The sequence below is a fragment of the Bubalus bubalis genome, chromosome 16 (assembly GCF_019923935.1).
Source record: "Bubalus bubalis isolate 160015118507 breed Murrah chromosome 16, NDDB_SH_1, whole genome shotgun sequence".
Taxonomy (NCBI): domain Eukaryota; kingdom Metazoa; phylum Chordata; class Mammalia; order Artiodactyla; family Bovidae; genus Bubalus; species Bubalus bubalis.
This window is the reverse complement of record NC_059172.1, coordinates 59448051-59466670: the sequence shown is the minus strand read 5'-3', so window position 1 is coordinate 59466670 and position 18620 is coordinate 59448051. Positions and strand designations below refer to the sequence as shown.

The window sequence follows — 18620 nt, the reverse complement described above, 5'->3', positions numbered from 1 at the left end:
TGTTTGTTTTTCTTTGTTCATTTTTTCTCTCTTTCTTTTCCTCCTTCTTTTCTTTAACATCGTATTTTTGAAATTCCAAACTCTACTCTAGATTTTTAATTTTAGCCTTTTGGTATATGTTATCAATTTTGTACCTATAGTTTTTTTTATAATTTCTGTGACTTTTTTTTTTCTTTCTTTTCCCTCTGTTTCTTTCTCTTCTTCTTTTATATAACATCGTGTATCTGCAATTCCAAACTCTACTCAAGATTTTTAATTTATGCTTTTTGGTATTTCATATCAATTTTGTACCTGTATTTTCTTTATAATTTTTGCAACATTGTTTTTGTTGGTTTGTTTGTTTTCTCTCTTTATTTTTCTTCTTCTTTTTTTTTAACATTGTATTTTTGAAATTCCAAACTCTACTCTAGATTTTTAATTTTGGCTTTTTGGTATTAGTTATCAATTTTGTACCTGTAGTTTCTTTATAATTTTCACAACCTTGTTTGTTTTTCTTTGTTCGTTTTTTCTCTCTTTCTTTTACTTCTTCTTTTCATTAACATCGCATTTTTGAAATTCCAAACTCTACTCTAGATTTTTAATTTTTGCTTTTATGTATTTGTTACCAATTTTGTACCTTTAAGAACACAATCTTCAGGACCCATTTTTCACTAGGGAACGAGATTACTGGCTTGACTGCTCTCTCTCCCTTTGGACTCTCCGTTTTCTCCACCAGGTCACCTGTATCTCCTCCCTAACCCCGCTCTACTCTACCCAACTCTGTGAATCTCTGTGTGTTCCAGACGGTGGAGAACACTTAGGGAACTGATTACTGGCTGGATCTGTCTCCCTCCTTTTCATTTCCCCCTTTTATCCTTCTGGCCACCTCTGTCTCCTGCCTCCTTCTTCTCTTCTCTGTATAACTCCGTGAACATCTCTGAGCAGTCCAGTTGTGGAGTGCACATAAGGAAGTGACTACTGGCTAGCCCACTCTCTCCACTATTGATTCCACCTCATCTCATTTGGGTCACTTCTAACTCCCTCCTCCCACTTCTCTTCTCCATGTAATGCTGTGAACCTCTCTGAGTGACCCTCACAGTAGAGAAACTTCTAATCTTTAACGAAGATGTTTTATCAATGGTGCTGTATAGAAGGAGAAGTTTTGAAACTACTGTAAAAATAAGACCGATAACTGGAAGTAGGAGGCTTAAGTCCAAACCCTGACTCCAGGGAACTCCTGACTCCAAGGAACATTAATTGACAGGAGCTCATCAAACGCCTCCATACCGACACTGAAACCAAGCACCACACAAGGGCCAACAAGTTCCAGGGCAAGACATACCAAGCAAATTCTCCAGCAACAAAGGAACACAGCCCTGAGCTTCAAGATACAGGCTGCCCAAAGTCACCCCAAAACCATAGACATCTCATAACTCATTACTGGACATTTCATTACACTCCAGAGAGAAGAAATACAGCTCCATCCACCAGAACATCGACACAAGCTTCCCTAACCAGGAAACCTTGACAAGCCACCTGTACAAACCCACACACAGCGAGGAAACGCCACAATAAAGAGAACTCCACAAACTGCCAGAATACAGAAAGGACACCCCAAACTCAGCAATTTAAACAAGATGAAGAGACAGAGGAATACCCAGCAGATAAAGGAACAGGATAAATGCCCACCAAACCAAACAAAAGAGGAAGAGATAGGGAATCTACCTGATAAAGAATTCTGAATAATGATAGTGAAATTGATCCAAAATCTTGAAATTAAAATGGAATCACAGATAAATAGCCTGGAGGCAAGGATTGAGAAGGTGCAAGAAAGGTTTAACAAGGACCTAGAAGAAATAAAAAAGAGTCAATATATAATGAATAATGCAATAAGTGAAATTAAAAACACTCTGGAGGCAACAAATAGTAGAATAACAGAGGCAGAAGATAGGATTAGTGAATTAGAAGATAGAATGGTAGAAATAAATGAATCAGAGAGGATAAAAGAAAAACGAATTAAAAGAAATGAGGACAATCTCAGAGACCTCCAGGACAATATTAAATGCTACAACATTCGAATCATAGGGGTCCCAGAAGAAGAAGACAAAAAGAAAGACCATGAGAAAATACTTGAGGAGATAATAGTTGAAAACTTCCCTAAAATGGGGAAGGAAATAATCACCCAAGTCCAAGAAACCCAGAGAGTCCCAAACAGGATAAACCCAAGGCGAAACACCCCAAGACACATATTAATCAAATTAACAAAGATCAAACACAAAGAACAAATATTAAAAGCAGCAAGGGAAAAACAACAAATAACACACAAGGGAATACCCATAAGGATAACAGCTGATCTTTCAATAGAAACTCTTCAAGCCAGGAGGGAATGGCAAGACATACTTAAAATGATGAAAGAAAATAACCTACAGCCCAGATTATTGTACCCAGCAAGGATCTCATTCAAGTATGAAGGAAAAATCAAAAGCTTTTCAGACAAGCAAAAGCTGAGAGAATTCTGCACCACCAAACCAGCTCTCCAACAAATACTAAAGGATGTTCTCTAGACAGGAAACACAAAAACGGTGTATAAATTCGAACCCAAAACAATAAAGTAAATGGCAAAGGGATCATACTTATCAGTAATTACCTTAAACGTAAATGGGTTGAATGCCCCAACCAAAAGACAAAGATTGGCTGAATGGATACAAAAACAAGACCCCTACATATGTTGTCTACAAGAGACCCACCTCAAAACGGGGGACACATACAGACTGAAAGTGAAGGGCTGGAAAAAGATTTTCCATGCAAATAGGGACCAAAAGAAAGCAGGAGTAGCAATACTCATATCAGATAAAATAGACTTTAAAACAAAGGCTGTGAAAAGAGACAAAGAAGGTCACTACATAATGATCAAAGGATCAATCCAAGAAGAAGATGTAACAATTATAAATATATATGCACCCAACACGGGAGCACCGCAGTATGTAAGACAAATGCTAACAAGTATGAAAGGAGAAATTAACAATAACACAATAATAGTGGGAGACTTTAATACCCCATTCACACCTATGGATAGATCAACTAAACAGAAAATTAACAAGGAAACACAAACTTTAAACGATACAATAGACCATTTAGACCTAATTGATATCTATAGGACATTTCATCCTAAAACAATGAATTTCACCTTTTTCTCAAGCGCACATGGAACCTTCTCCAGGATAGATCACATCCTGGGCCATAAAGCTAGCCTTGGTAAATTCAAAAAAATAGAAATCATTCCAAGCATCTTTTCTGACCACAATGCAGTAAGATTAGATCTCAATTACAGGAGAAAAACTATTAAAAAATCCAACATATGGAGGCTGAACAACACACTGCTGAATAACCAACAAATCACAGAAGAAATCAAAAAAGAAATCAAAATTTGCATAGAAACTAATGAAAATGAAAACACAACAACCCAAAACCTGTGGGACACGGTAAAAGCAGTCCTAAGGGGAAAGTTCATAGCAATACAGGCACACCTCAAGAAACAAGAAAAAAGTCAAATAAATAACCTAACTCTACACCTAAAGCAACTAGAAAAGGAAGAAATGAAGAACCCCAGGGTTAGTAGAAGGAAAGAAATCTTAAAACTTAGAGCAGAAATAAATGCAAAAGAAACAAAAGAGATCATAGAAAAAATCAACAAAACCAAAAGCTGGTTTTTTGAAAGGATAAATAAAATTGACAAACCATTAGCCAGACTCATCAAGAAACAAACGGAGAAAAATCAAATCAATAATATTAGAAATGAAAATGGAGAGATCACAACAGACAACACAGAAATACAAAGGATCATAAGAGACTACTATCAACAATTATATGCCAATAAAATGGACAACGTGGAAGAAATGGACAAATTCTTAGAAAAGTACAACTTTCCAAAACTCGACCAGGAAGAAATAGAAAATCTTAACAGACCCATCACAAGCATGGAAATTGAAACTGTAATCAAAAATCTTCCAGCAAACAAAAGCCCAGGTCCAGACGGCTTCACAGCTGAATTCTACCAAAAATTTAGAGAAGAGCTAACACCTATCCTGCTCAAACTCTTCCAGAAAATTGCAGAGGATGGTAAACTTCCAAACTCATTCTATGAGGCCACCATCACCCTAATACCAAAACCTGACAAAGATCCCACAAAAAAAGAAAACTACAGGCCTATATCACTGATGAACATAGATGCAAAAATCCTTAACAAAATTCTAGCAATCAGAATCCAACAACACATTAAAAAGATCATACACCATGACCAAGTGGGCTTTATCCCAGGGATGCAAGGATTCTTCAATATCTGCAAATCAATCAGTGTAATACACCACATTAACAAATTGAAAAATAAAACCCATATGATTATCTCAATAGATGCAGAGAAAGCCTTTGACAAAATTCAACATCCATTTATGATAAAAACTCTCCAGAAAGCAGGAATAGAAGGAACATACCTCAACATAATAAAAGCTATATATGACAAACCCACAGCAAACATTATCCTCAATGGTGAAAAATTGAAAGCATTTCCTCTAAAGTCAGGAACAAGACAAGGGTGCCCACTTTCACCATTACTATTCAACATAGTTTTGGAAGTTTTGGCCACAGCAATCAGAGCAGAAAAAGAAATAAAAGGAATCCAAATTGGAAAAGAAGAAGTAAAGCTCTCACTATTTGCAGATGACATGATCCTCTACATAGAAAACCCTAAAGACTCCACCAGAAAATTACTAGAACTAATCAATGACTATAGTAAAGTTGCAGGATATAAAATCAACACACAGAAATGCCTTGCATTCCTATACACTAATAATGAGAAAACAGAAAGCGAAATTAAGGAAACAATTCCATTCACCATTGCAACGGAAAGAATAAAATACTTAGGAATATATCTACCTAAAGAAACTAAAGACCTATATATAGAAAACTATAAAACACTGGTGGAAGAAATCAAAGAGGACACTAATAGATGGAGAAATATACCATGTTCATGGATTGCAAGAATCAATATAGTGAAAATGAGTATACTACCCAAAGCAATTTATAGATTCAATGCAATCCCTATCAAGCTACCAACAGTATTCTTCACAGAGCTAGAACAAATAATTTCACAATTTGTATGGAAATACAAAAAACCTCGAATAGCCAAAGTGATCTTGAGAAAGAAGAATGGAACTGGAGGAATCAACCTACCTGACTTCAGGCTCTACTACAAAGCCACAGTTATCAAGACAGTATGGTACTGGCACAAAGACAGAAATATAGATTAATGGAACAAAATAGAAAGCCCAGAGATAAATCCACACACATATGGACACCTTATCTTTGACAAAGGAGGCAAGAATGTACAATGGATTAAAGACAATCTCTTTAACAAGTGGTGCTGGGAAATCTGGTCAACCACTTGTAAAAGAATGAAACTAGAACACTTTCTAACACCATACACAAAAATAAACTCAAAATGGATTAAAGATCTAAACATAAGACTAGAAACTATAAAACTCCTAGAGGAGAACATAGGCAAAACACTCTCTGACATACATCACAGCAGGATCCTCTATGACCCACCTCCCAGAATATTGGAAATAAAAGCAAAAATAAACAAATGGGACCTAATTAACCTTAAAAGCTTCTGCACATCAAAGGAAACTATTAGCAAGGTGAAAAGACAGCCTTCAGAATGGGAGAAGATAATAGCAAATGAAGCAACTGACAAACAACTAATCTCGAGAATATACAAGCAACTCCTACAGCTCAACTCCAGAAAAATAAATGACCCAATCAAAATATGGGCCAAAGAACTAAATAGACATTTCTCCAAAGAAGACATACAGATGGCTAACAAACACATGAAAAGATGCTCAACATCACTCATTATCAGAGAAATGCAAATCAAAACCACTATGAGGTACCATTTCACACCAGTCAGAATGGCTGCCATCAAAAAGTCTACAAGTAATAAATGCTGGAGAGGGTGTGGAGAAAAGGGAACCCTCTTACACTGTTGGTGGGAATGCAAACTAGTACAGCCACTATGGAGAACAGTGTGGAGATTCCTTAAAAAACTGGAAATAGAACTGCCTTATGATCCAGCAATTCCACTGCTGGGCATACACACTGAGGAAACCTGAAGGGAAAGAGACATGTGTACCCCAGTGTTCATCGCAGCACTGTTTATAATAGCCAGGACATGGAAGCAACCTAGATGTCCATCAGCAGATGAATGGATAAGAAAGCTGTGGTACATATACACAATGGAGTAGTACTCAGCCACTAAAAAGAATACATTTGAATCAGTTCTAATGAGGTGGATGAAACTGGAGCCTATTATACAGAGTGAAGTAAGCCAGAAAGAAAAACACCAATACAGTATACTAACGCATAAATATGGAATTTAGAAAGATGGTAACAATAACCCTGTGTACGAGACAGCAAAAGAGACACTGATGTATAGAACAGTCTTATGGACCCTGTGGGAGAGGGAGAGGGTGGGAAGATTTGGGAGAATGGCATTGAAACATGTAAAATATCATGTATGAAATGAGTTGCCAGTCCAGGTTCGATGCACGATACTGGATGCTTGGGGCTGGTGCACTGGGACGACCCAGAGGGATGGAATGGGGAGGGAGGAGGGAGGAGGGTTCAGGATGGGGAACACATGTATACCTGTGGCGGATTCATTTTGATATTTGGCAAAACTAATACAATTATGTAAAATTTAAAAATAAAATTAAAAAAAAAAAAAGAGTGCAATGGGCCAGCCCATGCACAAAAAAAAAAAAAAAACCCACCTAGTTACTGACAGAAAGCTTAAAATGACCAACAGTCAGACGAAGAAGATATCAATGAAGTTTTCCATGTGCAGACTCTGCGGTCCAGCAATGCTCGCTGTCGGTGGGTATCCTTGGCACACGTGCACAAGGAGACACGTACACGAATCTTCACTGAAGCAAGAAAAGTCTGCAAACAACCCATATGCCTATCAATAGGGGATGGCTGAATAAACAGGTATATGTGTGCTTTGGAATACAAGGTAGCGGGTAAGCGGAACAAGCAACACCTGCATGTAACAACACGGCCAGGCTTCTGGGGCACCGCTGAGGAAGGGACTAAGCTGCAGAATGATGTGTGCGGTATGCTAGCACATATGCCATCCCACAGCAGTCCCATGAATTATATGTTTACATCTCCATCTGGATGGACAGACACAGATACAGACAGACAGGTAGGTAGACAGAGACATGAACAAATACAGAGGAAAACAAGTTAGCGGACCCCAACTAGGCATCCATCAATGAGGACTTCAGCCTTTTCTAAAATACTTTTAAAGGGAAATATATTCATATATTTCTTGACTAATTAGAAGTTAAAGAAAAAATATATTTATAATAAACTGGGAGGTAACTGAAAGGGACAACGTCAAGAACTAAAGGAAATACATCTGAGTCTTTCAAGTTCTATCAAAGGACTAGCAGATGAACTGATTCTACCTCCTCTAAAAGTGTTACTTTTGAAAAGCATTTCAAGACAAGGATACAAATATCTAGAATATTTGTATCTAGTTTTGGTGGATTGTGAATTTATGTAAGTTTAAAATATCTAGACATTTATTTTAAACATCTAAATATTTATGGGCTCCTTTAGAAAAGAGCCAACTTTATCAATATAACTACCTTACTACAGCATGGCAATACATCCATTAAATGGAAAAAAATAATAAAATATTAATTCTTCTAACACCTTCAGGATAACTGGCCATGGGAGAAAATATATAAATGGGACTCATTTATATCAAAGTGAATCCATTAAGAATGGCAAGAGTCCTTGCATCTGGTGAATTTTTTGTGTTTGGAAATGTGCCTAGAAGTCATCAGATTTGTTGTTAGTGAACCCCCATCCGTCATAGCTCGTATCTGAACTATGGATAGCTCTTAGTCCCCAAATCAATATGCTGTGCATTCGTGTCATCTAGCATCCAGTCTAGAAGCTCTGCAATTGTCTATGAGCTCCTCATTCTTATTTTCACAACCCTGTGCTTTGTTATAATTCTTGACATCCAACTGACAGAATATAGAAATATCATTTTAAAGACTTCACTCAAGAAAGCTTGGCTATGGAGAAAAAAAGGCTACTTCTGTGTGTGCGTGTCTGTCTGTCTCCACCCACATATGGAAACTCAGAGAGGATAAAATTATAAAACATTATACTTCATTACGGTTAAGAGGTTATCACCTCAAAGGACTGGAACGTGTCTCAGGCAAGATACTTTCAGCAGTGTCTCATCTATGAGGCCAGGTATCCAGCAAGTCCAGCCTCCCAGAGCATCAGAGGGGAGTGTCCGAGCTCCATGGCGGGCACCAAGTCACACCAACGCCACAGGCCTACTTAAGCCCTAAGCACATCATGGACAAGATTTTACTCAATGGAAGATGATGGGCCAGCACCATTTACTCTATTAACATACTTTTCATATATATCTGGTAGTCTTAGTTATCTAGTTTTCCAGCTTATAACAAAATCAAAACAAATTTTTTAAAAAATTAAAAGAAAAAGCTGAGGGCAAAAGAAGAGACAAGAAAAACCATTTTTAAAAATTACTGAGAACTAAGAAAAGCATAGCCATCTCTCTGAGTGCAGAATGGACAAAACAACCAATCCATATGAATGGACTCGAATAAGTTGATTAGCATTCTACAAGATCCTGGGTTATTCACACAAAACAAAATTCAATCTATGTTTTTTAAAAGGCATAGAATTGTGTATGCCATTTTGGGACAATTTTCATCAAACAGCAGGCATTAAGTTTCTCTGGTGAGCTCTACTGAGTTGTCAATGCCATGACATTACCAAAGAAAAAAGAAAAAATGGATAAGGTGATTTTCAGTTCAGTTCAGTCGCTCAGTCGTGTCCGAGGTAATTTTAGGTGGTACTAATAATGTGTGTGTGTGTGCTAAGTTGCTTCGGTCATGTCCAACTCTTTGTGACCCTAAGGACTGTAACCCATCAGGCTCCTCTGTCCATGGGATTCTCCAGCAAGCATACTGGAGTGGGTTGCCATGCCCTCCTCCAAGGGATCTTCCTGACCCAGGGATTGAAAGTGAGTCTCTATGTCTCCTGCATTGGCAGGCGGGGTCTAATAATAGTAGTGTCCAAAAGAAAGATGTCCATGAGGGCAAAGACTTAGTGTAGCTTGTTACCTGCTTAGTTTCCATGCGTAGAGCAGTGACTGGAACTCAGCGCTTCTAGAGGGCATGAATGTATAAATGAAATGAATGAGAGGCTGAAGAAATGTATGAATCAGCAGATTGAAAACAAATGGACTCAGGATCTCTTCAAACTCTACAAACCTATAGTTTGAATGAAATATTAAAAACTTCAATATTTCAGGTTCACCTTTGGAAAAACAACTTGTAAGGAATACCATAAATGAAAAGGTATGAGGAAGAGAAGGCAACAGGAAACACATTTACAAAGAGGAGAGGAAGGAAAAAGTTCATGTCTTTAATTGCCTACCTTGTTCCTAAGACTCAAGAGCTCTTGCATTTTCTCTTTTCACCACCTCATCCCCTCCAGCTGAAGGGTGGACATGCATGGCACAGGTCCACAGTTCTATAGAGATCTCTAAAACTGGGTGTGGAGAGAGCCTGACAGCCTTTGTTTACTTAAGATTTACCTCAAAACTTCATTTTTTACTTTGAAAGGCTTTCGTCCTATAATGTGTTTCAAAAATAAATTCCATCAACATTAAATCACATCTTCTTGAATTATAAACCTATCAAGCGGAAGGAATTAGCCTTAAGCTGCCAACATCAAAGCAAAGGAGTCCGGCCTTCGGTGAGAACCGCCTACCTGATTGATGGCTCTGTCCCTGCATTCAGAGTCATGCTAAGTAGAAAACAAAGAGGTTATCAAATTTCAGTAATTAATATGAGTAAACATGAGTTGAGCTAACAAAAGCAATTACTTGGAATTTTAGTGCCATTATCTCAACATTTCATGTTTTGCCTATTTCAATGGAAAGCGGAGATTAAAATGAATGCCTCAAGACTGGAGATTTGGTCATTTCAATTCCAAAGTTACCATCCACCTGTGTAGCACAGTTGACAGCTAATTTAATACTCTCCTCCAGATAAAATAAATTACTCTGACTTCAGTTTATAAAGAATAAAAAGACTCCCTAGTATTTTCACTCATTTTTGATATGAGAAAAATCATTTCAATTTTCTGAATTAAAATCGGCAGGAAAGGTGGGAGGGAGCACATGTTTGTTTCTGATGATATCTTTACATTTTGCTGACATTAGTGGAAATATTTCACTTTGATATTATCTTCTGGCTTGGGTCCTGCGTCTTTTTGCACTTCTTTCTGGAGTCATAACTGAGCACTTCTACGGCCTTAATTATACTAAAAGGAACAGGAGGGGTAAGGATTGTGATTTTCTTTCTTAAAGATACAAAAAAAGTCCCAGAAAACTGGAAAACAGATTGACAACTTCTATTAGAAATACTCCCAGTATAATCTCGGAGCAGTAAAATATGAATTATTCTGGATTATTTAAGTGTCAGAATAAAGTGTCACTAAACGACCCTGACTCTATCATCCTGGGACCATCCACCTCCCTCATAAGACCATATTCAGTCCATCACCAAGCTTGCAGATATGGCCCCTAAATACTGCTCAACTTCACCCACTTCTCTCCTTGCCCCCACACCACCACCCTAATACAAGCCACTGCCACCTCTTGTCCAGACAGTAGCCTCCTAAGCTATGGGGCCCCATCAGCATCCACTCGTACCCCTTCACACTGGAGCCCGAGTGCTCTTTCTCAGAAAATGACTAGGATCATGTTACCCCTTCCTAATTTCTTAAACCCTCTCAAAGCCTTTCCATGTTTCTTAGAATAAAGCCCCCAATTTTTCCCAGAGCTACAGGGCCCTGAGCGGCCTGACCACTACCCACCTCTCCACTCGCCTTCTGACTCCAGCCACAGTGGCCTTCTTTCAATCCCTTTAACGCACTTGGTTCCTTCTGGAAAGCACTTCTGACAATTTATGGCCTGGTTAACTCACACCGGCCCTTCAGTCACAGGTCAATCATCACTTTTCTGTGGTTCCCACTCTGGCCATCCAGACCACACCAAGTTCTCTTAGTTTATGATTTCATTGAGTATAGGTTTCTCCTCCATGACACTTGGACCACTTAATAACTGTACATTTGTGCGACGTTCGCTTAATAAATAATTATACTAAGTATATTTAATAATTGCTCCTTGACTGCAAGGCGCATGAGGGCAGAGGCCAAATCTGCTTTTGCTTACCACTGGCTTCTTCTACTCAGCACCTAGCACATACTCATTAAATAAAAACATCCTAAATTAATTGTTGCATGCGTTGCAATTATCCATCTGGGATCTGCCTTCCTTGGTGAGCTATGAGGTCAGAGATTATGCCTTTCTCCCCCTTGGCCTCCTCATCATCCAGCCTAGAGCCTGGCCCATGGTAGACTGTTGATCAATAAGTGCTTAATGAATGCCTAAGCAGAGTAAACAAATGTTTTTTTAAAAATATAAAAGCAGTAGCTCTGACCATCTCTTGGAATGATTAAGCATCCCAATATTTGTATTGCTCAGGAGAATCAATTATCCAAACTTCCTGCAATGTTGTTATATGAGAAGAGATTTGTGGAAATAAGGTGGCTCTGATAGCCAGAGGGTCTGACACATCCACCCACTTAAAACTGCTCCCTTTAGACCAACGCAACATGCCCAGTTCACACATGACAAACAAAAATCTGTCCACACACATTTTCATTTGAACAGGAGTCTATCTGTGCAGAAGGAGAAAGAAATTAATTTTTGTGCACTTCTGAGAGTTTGACATCCTACCTAGATTCGTACAGCACACTCAGATGATCAAAGCCTAGCTTCCTGGTTAAAATCAGGTGAACAACAACAATGAAAACACTAATGTTTAAACAACATTCCAAATTATGGAATGTTCAAGGTTCAACTTGTCAAGTTCAAGGTCCCTTTAAGGGCTTTTGTATGTCTAATGAGGGAATCCAAACGATGTAGCCATATATCTGCACCGGTGTTTGGTGGGGAGAGATGCACAGCCCCCAAACCATTACAACATCACGAGACTTAATGTGTTGACTATTGTAAGGGGCCTTTTCTTCTTCTGCAAAGCCATGTAGATAATATTTCAACAATAACCACACATTTCTCCCTGCGGTATAGACACATACAAAATGCATTAGGAAAGATGCCAATAACTGAAATGCTTTTCTCCGTAGCTCTATTCAACTGAGTGTCTCCCATGTGCCACAGAAGTGCACAGCTTTCTGAATCTGGTTCCAAAGGGAGCTCCGAGTCAATAAGCCTCCTCAGCTATCATCCAGCATGACTAAATCACTCCAAGGGCAAACCTTTCTGAGTTATGTGACCATTTCTTTTGCAGAGTTTTACCGAAAATGGCATGCCATAAACCAATTTATCTCAAGGTAACCCACACTGCTGGATGAAAAGGAGCCCCAGAAACGAACAGAAGGAAGAAAATGCTAACGTTTCAAGTTACACAGGATCATCGATCACACAGAGAAATGAGCATAAATGAAGAAACCAAGGTTTCCAGAACCTACAAGGGATCATTCCAAATAGCAATAGAATCCCCCTATCCCAGGATTAGAATAAACCTATCACTACGGTGGGGCTTTGCCTTTTAAAGGGGTGCGGCAAGGAAATTCTCTGCTGATGAGAAGCAAGCTGTGCAAACACATCGGTTGGTTCAATGATGTTCAGAGGACATTCTGGGATGCCTTTTATGTTGTTCTCTTGCGAGCCTTGGACAGGAAGACGAGGAAATTCTCCACTCAGAAAATACTCCATTATTTTAATAGGATTACATTTTAGATTGACAATGTTTAAAATAGCCCCCTGAATTTATCAGCCTGCCAGCACTTCAAGTAAGTAATTTTAATGCAAAGATCTTTTAAGTTTAAGTAAATGACTGGCAATGAGTCAAAAAATTCCCTCTAGCTTTCTAAAACACGACACTCCAGCCATCAAATGGGAGTTCATGAACTCAGGAGTAAGGACCTTCACACTGGGTTCTCTGCGTCTATGATTTGCCACATTTTTAAATACATGAGTTTCTCTGAACTTTTATTTTTTATGACTCCTCTTTGGTTTCCAAAAGCATATTTTGGCTTGACAAGATACAGGCTGACTGCAAGGTTCAACTGAATCTCTGACAAAGGTATTGTATTCTTTAGTCTCTAAAGCCTCATTATTCCTTCCTTCATCACCCGTCCCTTCTCCTTTGCAACAGACAAATCAATAATATTAATACATACCCAGGACCGACCATATGCCAGGCCCCAGCTAAGTGCTCTAAATCAGCCAAGTGATTTTTGTTTCCTGCTCCAACTACCCCCCTTGCGTCAGAGATCCTGGGTTAGAAACCAGGCTCTGCCATTTACTATCTTCAAGTTTCCTAGCTCTATATGCCTTGTTTCCTTATCTGTACAATGGGTTGAAAATAGTTCTCCCCTCAGGCAAATCTCGTGAGGATTAAATGAGGTCATCTGCGCACAGCAAGAGCACAGTGTGGGCGGGAGGCAAGGGCCCTGTCACTGGCTGGCTTTCACCTCTCCTCCCTACTCTTCAAGCCACTGGCCCGAAATCAAATGGAACAAACAACACTCCTTACACGAGATTTTCTGAAAAGCTGAGTTCCGATTAGAGGATCAGTTCTCTGAGGACTGTGATGAATGTTTTGCTTTCTCACATAGTTGCTACCACATTCCATTATAATATGATAAAGCTTCAGATTACCTAATAGCATGGGTTGGGAAATATAAACAGTAGACGGTCTGGGGTAGGGGTTGGCAAACTACCACTTGCGGGCCAAACCCACACAAAGCTAAGAGTGATTTTTATGCTGTTTAACGGTTGACAAGATCAAAAGAGGAATAATATCTCATGACACATGAAAATTGCATGAAATCCAGATTGCCAGTATCCATAATAAAGTTTTATTGGCACACAGCCACACTCATATGCATTTCCTATGGCTGTTTTCATATTACAACCGCAGAGTGAACTCAGTGACAGAAATCTGTGGTCCAAAAGGCCTCATATATTTACAGAAAGCATTTTCCAATTCCTGGTATAGACCAGTATTTTCTGGTTTAGAAAAAGCTTAGTACACGATGGTGAACATTTAAGAATCTACAAACCCCTCTGAGAAACCACAAATGGTACTGCTTCAGTATCTCTTGGTCGCAGAGTCGGACACGACTAAGCGACTTCACTTTCACTTTCAGTATCTCTACAAAGACACTAGGCAACAGGGTTTAGGCTAATAATAGATATCACGGTGATGGGGGCTCTGAGTATGAAAAAGTTAACTATCTTCTGCTCTTCGTTTTATGCACTAACCCACTTCACTCAATAAAATAAATTAGGAAAAAAAGGACCATATGCACACACATACATCTCATACAAAACCAACCAACAAGGACCTACTGTAGAGTACAGGGAATGATACCTGTTCTATATTACAAGGTATCTTGTAATACCTTATAATGGAAAAGAATTTGAAAAAGTATATATACGTATATGTATGTATACATTATCTATAGATTATGTGTATAGATAGATAGATAGATTCAGGCTTCCCAGGTGGCGTTAGTGGTAAAGAATCCACCTCTCAATGCAGAAGACATGAAAGACCTGAGTTCGATCCCTGGGTAGGGAATATCCCCTGGAGGAGGGCATGGCAACGCACTCCAGTATTCTTGCCTAGAGAATCCCATGGACAGAGGAGCCTGGTGGGCTACATCCATGGGGTCGCAAGGAGACGGACACAGCTGAAGTGACTCAGCTCGCATATAAGTGAATCACTTTGCCATACACTTGGAACTAACACAATACTGTAAATCAACTAGACTTCAAGTTTTTTTTAAATGCTTATTTTATGTCTATCATAAGACACAAAGGGTCAAGATGGTCACATATCTTCTTTTTTTTCCAAATCTGAAATCTTTTATATCCTTTAATGTGAATAAATATTCTTACAGCTTTTTCCAAACGTATTCCTGGAAACATGAGTCACCTACTGTGTCTTTGCTGCTTTGCTCTCAGCTAATAAGTGTGCTTCTCAAATTCAACTCCCACCTATTTACTGAATTTTTTGGGGGCGGGGAGCCCACCTGGCATTCTCTTCTCGACTCTTCTATGTCTCAAGTTCCTTTGTCATGTACTTTGACTCTTGGATTTATATACATCTGAGGTCATAACAATGACAATAAGTGTAATTGGTAAGCTCTGGCCCATGAGTCCAAGTCTTGAACTTAATTCTCAGTGGACCATTTAGCTGCTCTGTCCTGTAATTCAGTAATTCATGCACTTAGTTTTCAGGAGAAACAACTAAGAGAATGGGGATAAATGAAAGCAAACCCACCGTCCCCAACACCCCAGCAGGAGAGCAGTGTCCCAAGTATGACGTGCTTGTTTCTGAAACGAGAGGGACTGACTTACTGATCATGCCATCCCCTCTACTTCTAACACAAAGCCTGGAATGCAGTAACAGCACACTTAATTTTTGCTTTAAAAAGGTCCTCTTTCAGTGGTCAGTCAATAAACCAAAGAGCTTATAAAAGGTGCCTGAGTCTGAGTTGAACTTTGTTCTCCTAACTCCTAGCAGCTTCAGAGCTCTAGATAGCACTGGCAATAAATATGAAAGAACAATAGAATCCAAGTAATCCTTCTTGTGAGTAAAATGTCTGCTGGAGAAGTCTGTGGGGCAGCACCAAGAATTACATGTACTCACAGACAACAATGGACATGAGTTTGAGCAAACTCCGGGAGATAGTGAAGGACAAGGAAGCCTGGTGTGCTGCAGTCCATGGGGTCCCAAAGAGTTGGACACGACTGTGACTGAACAACAACAGACAAAATCTGGCCGAGTATTAAGCTCTCAGAGTCCTTACATCCTTGGATGGAATATTTCTTCCCACTGAGAGATATTTATACTCCCAGAAAATTCGATAATGGTAAGAAATGCAAGAATCGCCCAAAGGTAGAATGGAAAGTTTTATCACTTTATTTGTTTGCCTCATCATGCAGCATGTGGGATCCAGTTCCCCAGCCAGGGATCAAACCCGCGCCCTCCGCATCGGAAGCACAGAGAATAATCTCAACCACTGGACCACCAGGGAAGTCCCTCCATCACATTATTGAACAAATAATTCTCAGCTTGTTCAGTTCTTTCATGATCTGAAAAAGAAAGCCTTTCCCTTTTTCTTTTCCTGATTTGAGGGAAAGGGAAGAAAAAAGCTAGGCCCAGATTTATAAGACATAAGGACAAGACCAAACGGACTTAAGAAACTAACACCATTTTAAATTACATTGACAAAACATGTACCCAAATTTGCCAGTTGTTGCCACCTGATTCATCTTGAGTATTTCTATAATAACAAATCAGCACAAGAAGAAGTGTTCATGACTACAGAATGCTGTCCTAATCCTACCCAAAAGCTGGTGGATAGTCAGCAACTTCACTAAAGAGAGGAAAAAAGAGGAATGCCCCCAAAGCAAGAGGCTAGTAATATCCCTGAAGTTCCTCTCATCCCAAAATGTTGAACTCCCCAGTCCAAATCAGACTGAAATGACAACTTCAAAGTCGGATGAGAGAGGAACTACACAGAGCACACGCTTCTTGCTGGCTGGCTTTCCTTCGGAACCACTTTTCTACTGCAGATTTTTTATTTATTGCCATGAAAATGATACCTGTCACCAGAAGTTACAGTATAGACAGCACCTAACTCATTATCAGGGTGGAGAAAAAGGGAGAGTTTGAGGAGGTTTCTCTCCTCTCAATCAAAAGAAGTGTGTACTAGAGAAAGGAAAACAAATACAGGAGAATCTTTGCTAACAACGCCTAGCTTTAAGGCTCCACATGAATAAAAAAATTTAACAAAAAACAAAGCAGAACTAGGGGAGTATTGTGAAATGCCTGACTGCTGAGCAAGCGTATTTTAGCATACTAGTTGTCATAGCAAGTCAGTGGGATTTGAGAGCACATTTCTGTTTTGACATCTGGCCCATAACAAAATTACTATTGATCTGTTGTGAGCTTCCAGCAAAAACAGTATCACCTAGTCTTAGAACAAAGAATCATACACTAAATAACAGGCAATAATCATCCTGTATTTGTGCCTTCGGCCCAAAAATCACATCTCTGCTGGTGTTCTGCTTGGTCCATTTTGGGATGAACGTCCTATTCCTGAATCGAGGTGTCCAGATCGTTTTTAAAAGTGAATTTTACCACAATAGGATCAAGCCCATCCTTCCGGTAGCCTGGTGGCAGCGGTAGTGTGATGCTGGCACCCACCTTGAACACACACTTCGGTTTGCTGCTGATCCTGGAAACTGACAGGACAAGCATTATTTTCCAACAGATGTTCTATAGGCAGTGGAAGGAAACAATGAAACAAATCAGACAGTCAAAACTGTTCATGAAGGTTTGGAAGAGGCAAAAATAAATAAAAGAAGAAAGTAGAACCATCAGGCTTGTTTCTAATTTGTTTTCACAGCTCTAAAAATAAGTATAGGCAAGTACCACTCACAAATGACGCAACTTTCATTAAAATGATCATTTATGATTTTTAGTGAGCTATATATTTGTCAATGACAGTAATAATGTATTAGAGAACTCTGACATAACATTGTGTGTGCCAAAGAACCAGGTTCCTCCTGTAGCATTGTTTAGCTGGATATTGCCTATTTATTGTCCAGACTGGTAAATATCTTCTTTGTTTCATGTGCACCCCCAAATACATCACAGCCTGCTTTTCAGACCAAAGCTGTATTAACCAAGAAGCTATCAAGTTGTTGTTTTTTTTTTTTTGTCTGCATCAGTCAAAAGAAGACAAACAATATAGATCAAGTGCATCTGCGCTCTAGTCTCCATTGATTTGTTGCATGTGTGGTTAAATCCTGTCAAGCAGTATTAAAGGTGGCACATTATCATCAGAGCACCCACTTGAGAGGGGCTCAGTGAGTCACCAGAGAGGCTTCTTCCTGCCATGCAAAGCAGTTACAAAACTTACTCCAACTCAAAGGACTTTTCAAACATGCAACTTATAACCCTCCTGCAGTACTTCAGCAAGGAGCTCTGAGTGCAACGATTTTATAATGAAAGGTTAACCACTACCACCCTGGAGTGGAGGGAGAGATGATATGAGGGGCACAAGGAAGACCATATACTCAAAGATTTGGTGCCATGGCATCTTAAAAGGAACCTAGTGTGTGCTAAGTTGCTTCAATCATGTCCGACTCTTTGTGACCCTATGGATTGTAGCCTGCCAGGCTCCCTTGTCCATGGGATTCTCCAGGCAAGAATATTGTAGTGGGTTACCATGCCCTCCTCCAGAGGACCCTCTCAACCTAAGGATCAAACCTGTATCTCCTATGTCTCCTGCATTGGCAGGTGGGTTCTTTACCACCAGCAGCACCCAGCAAGTCCATCCATCTTAGATGATTTAGGTGTAACCTTGACTGCAGGGGCTTCCCTGGTGGCTCAGAGGTTAAAGCGTCTGCC

General features: G+C 39.4%; 1 protein-coding gene across 12 annotated transcripts in view; it reads right to left on the bottom strand.

Annotated features, from left to right (window-relative positions):
• The window catches only part of CADM1 (cell adhesion molecule 1), a 362986-nt gene that overhangs the window by 273425 nt on the left and 70941 nt on the right, over positions 1 to 18620 (bottom strand). The window lies entirely within an intron of this gene.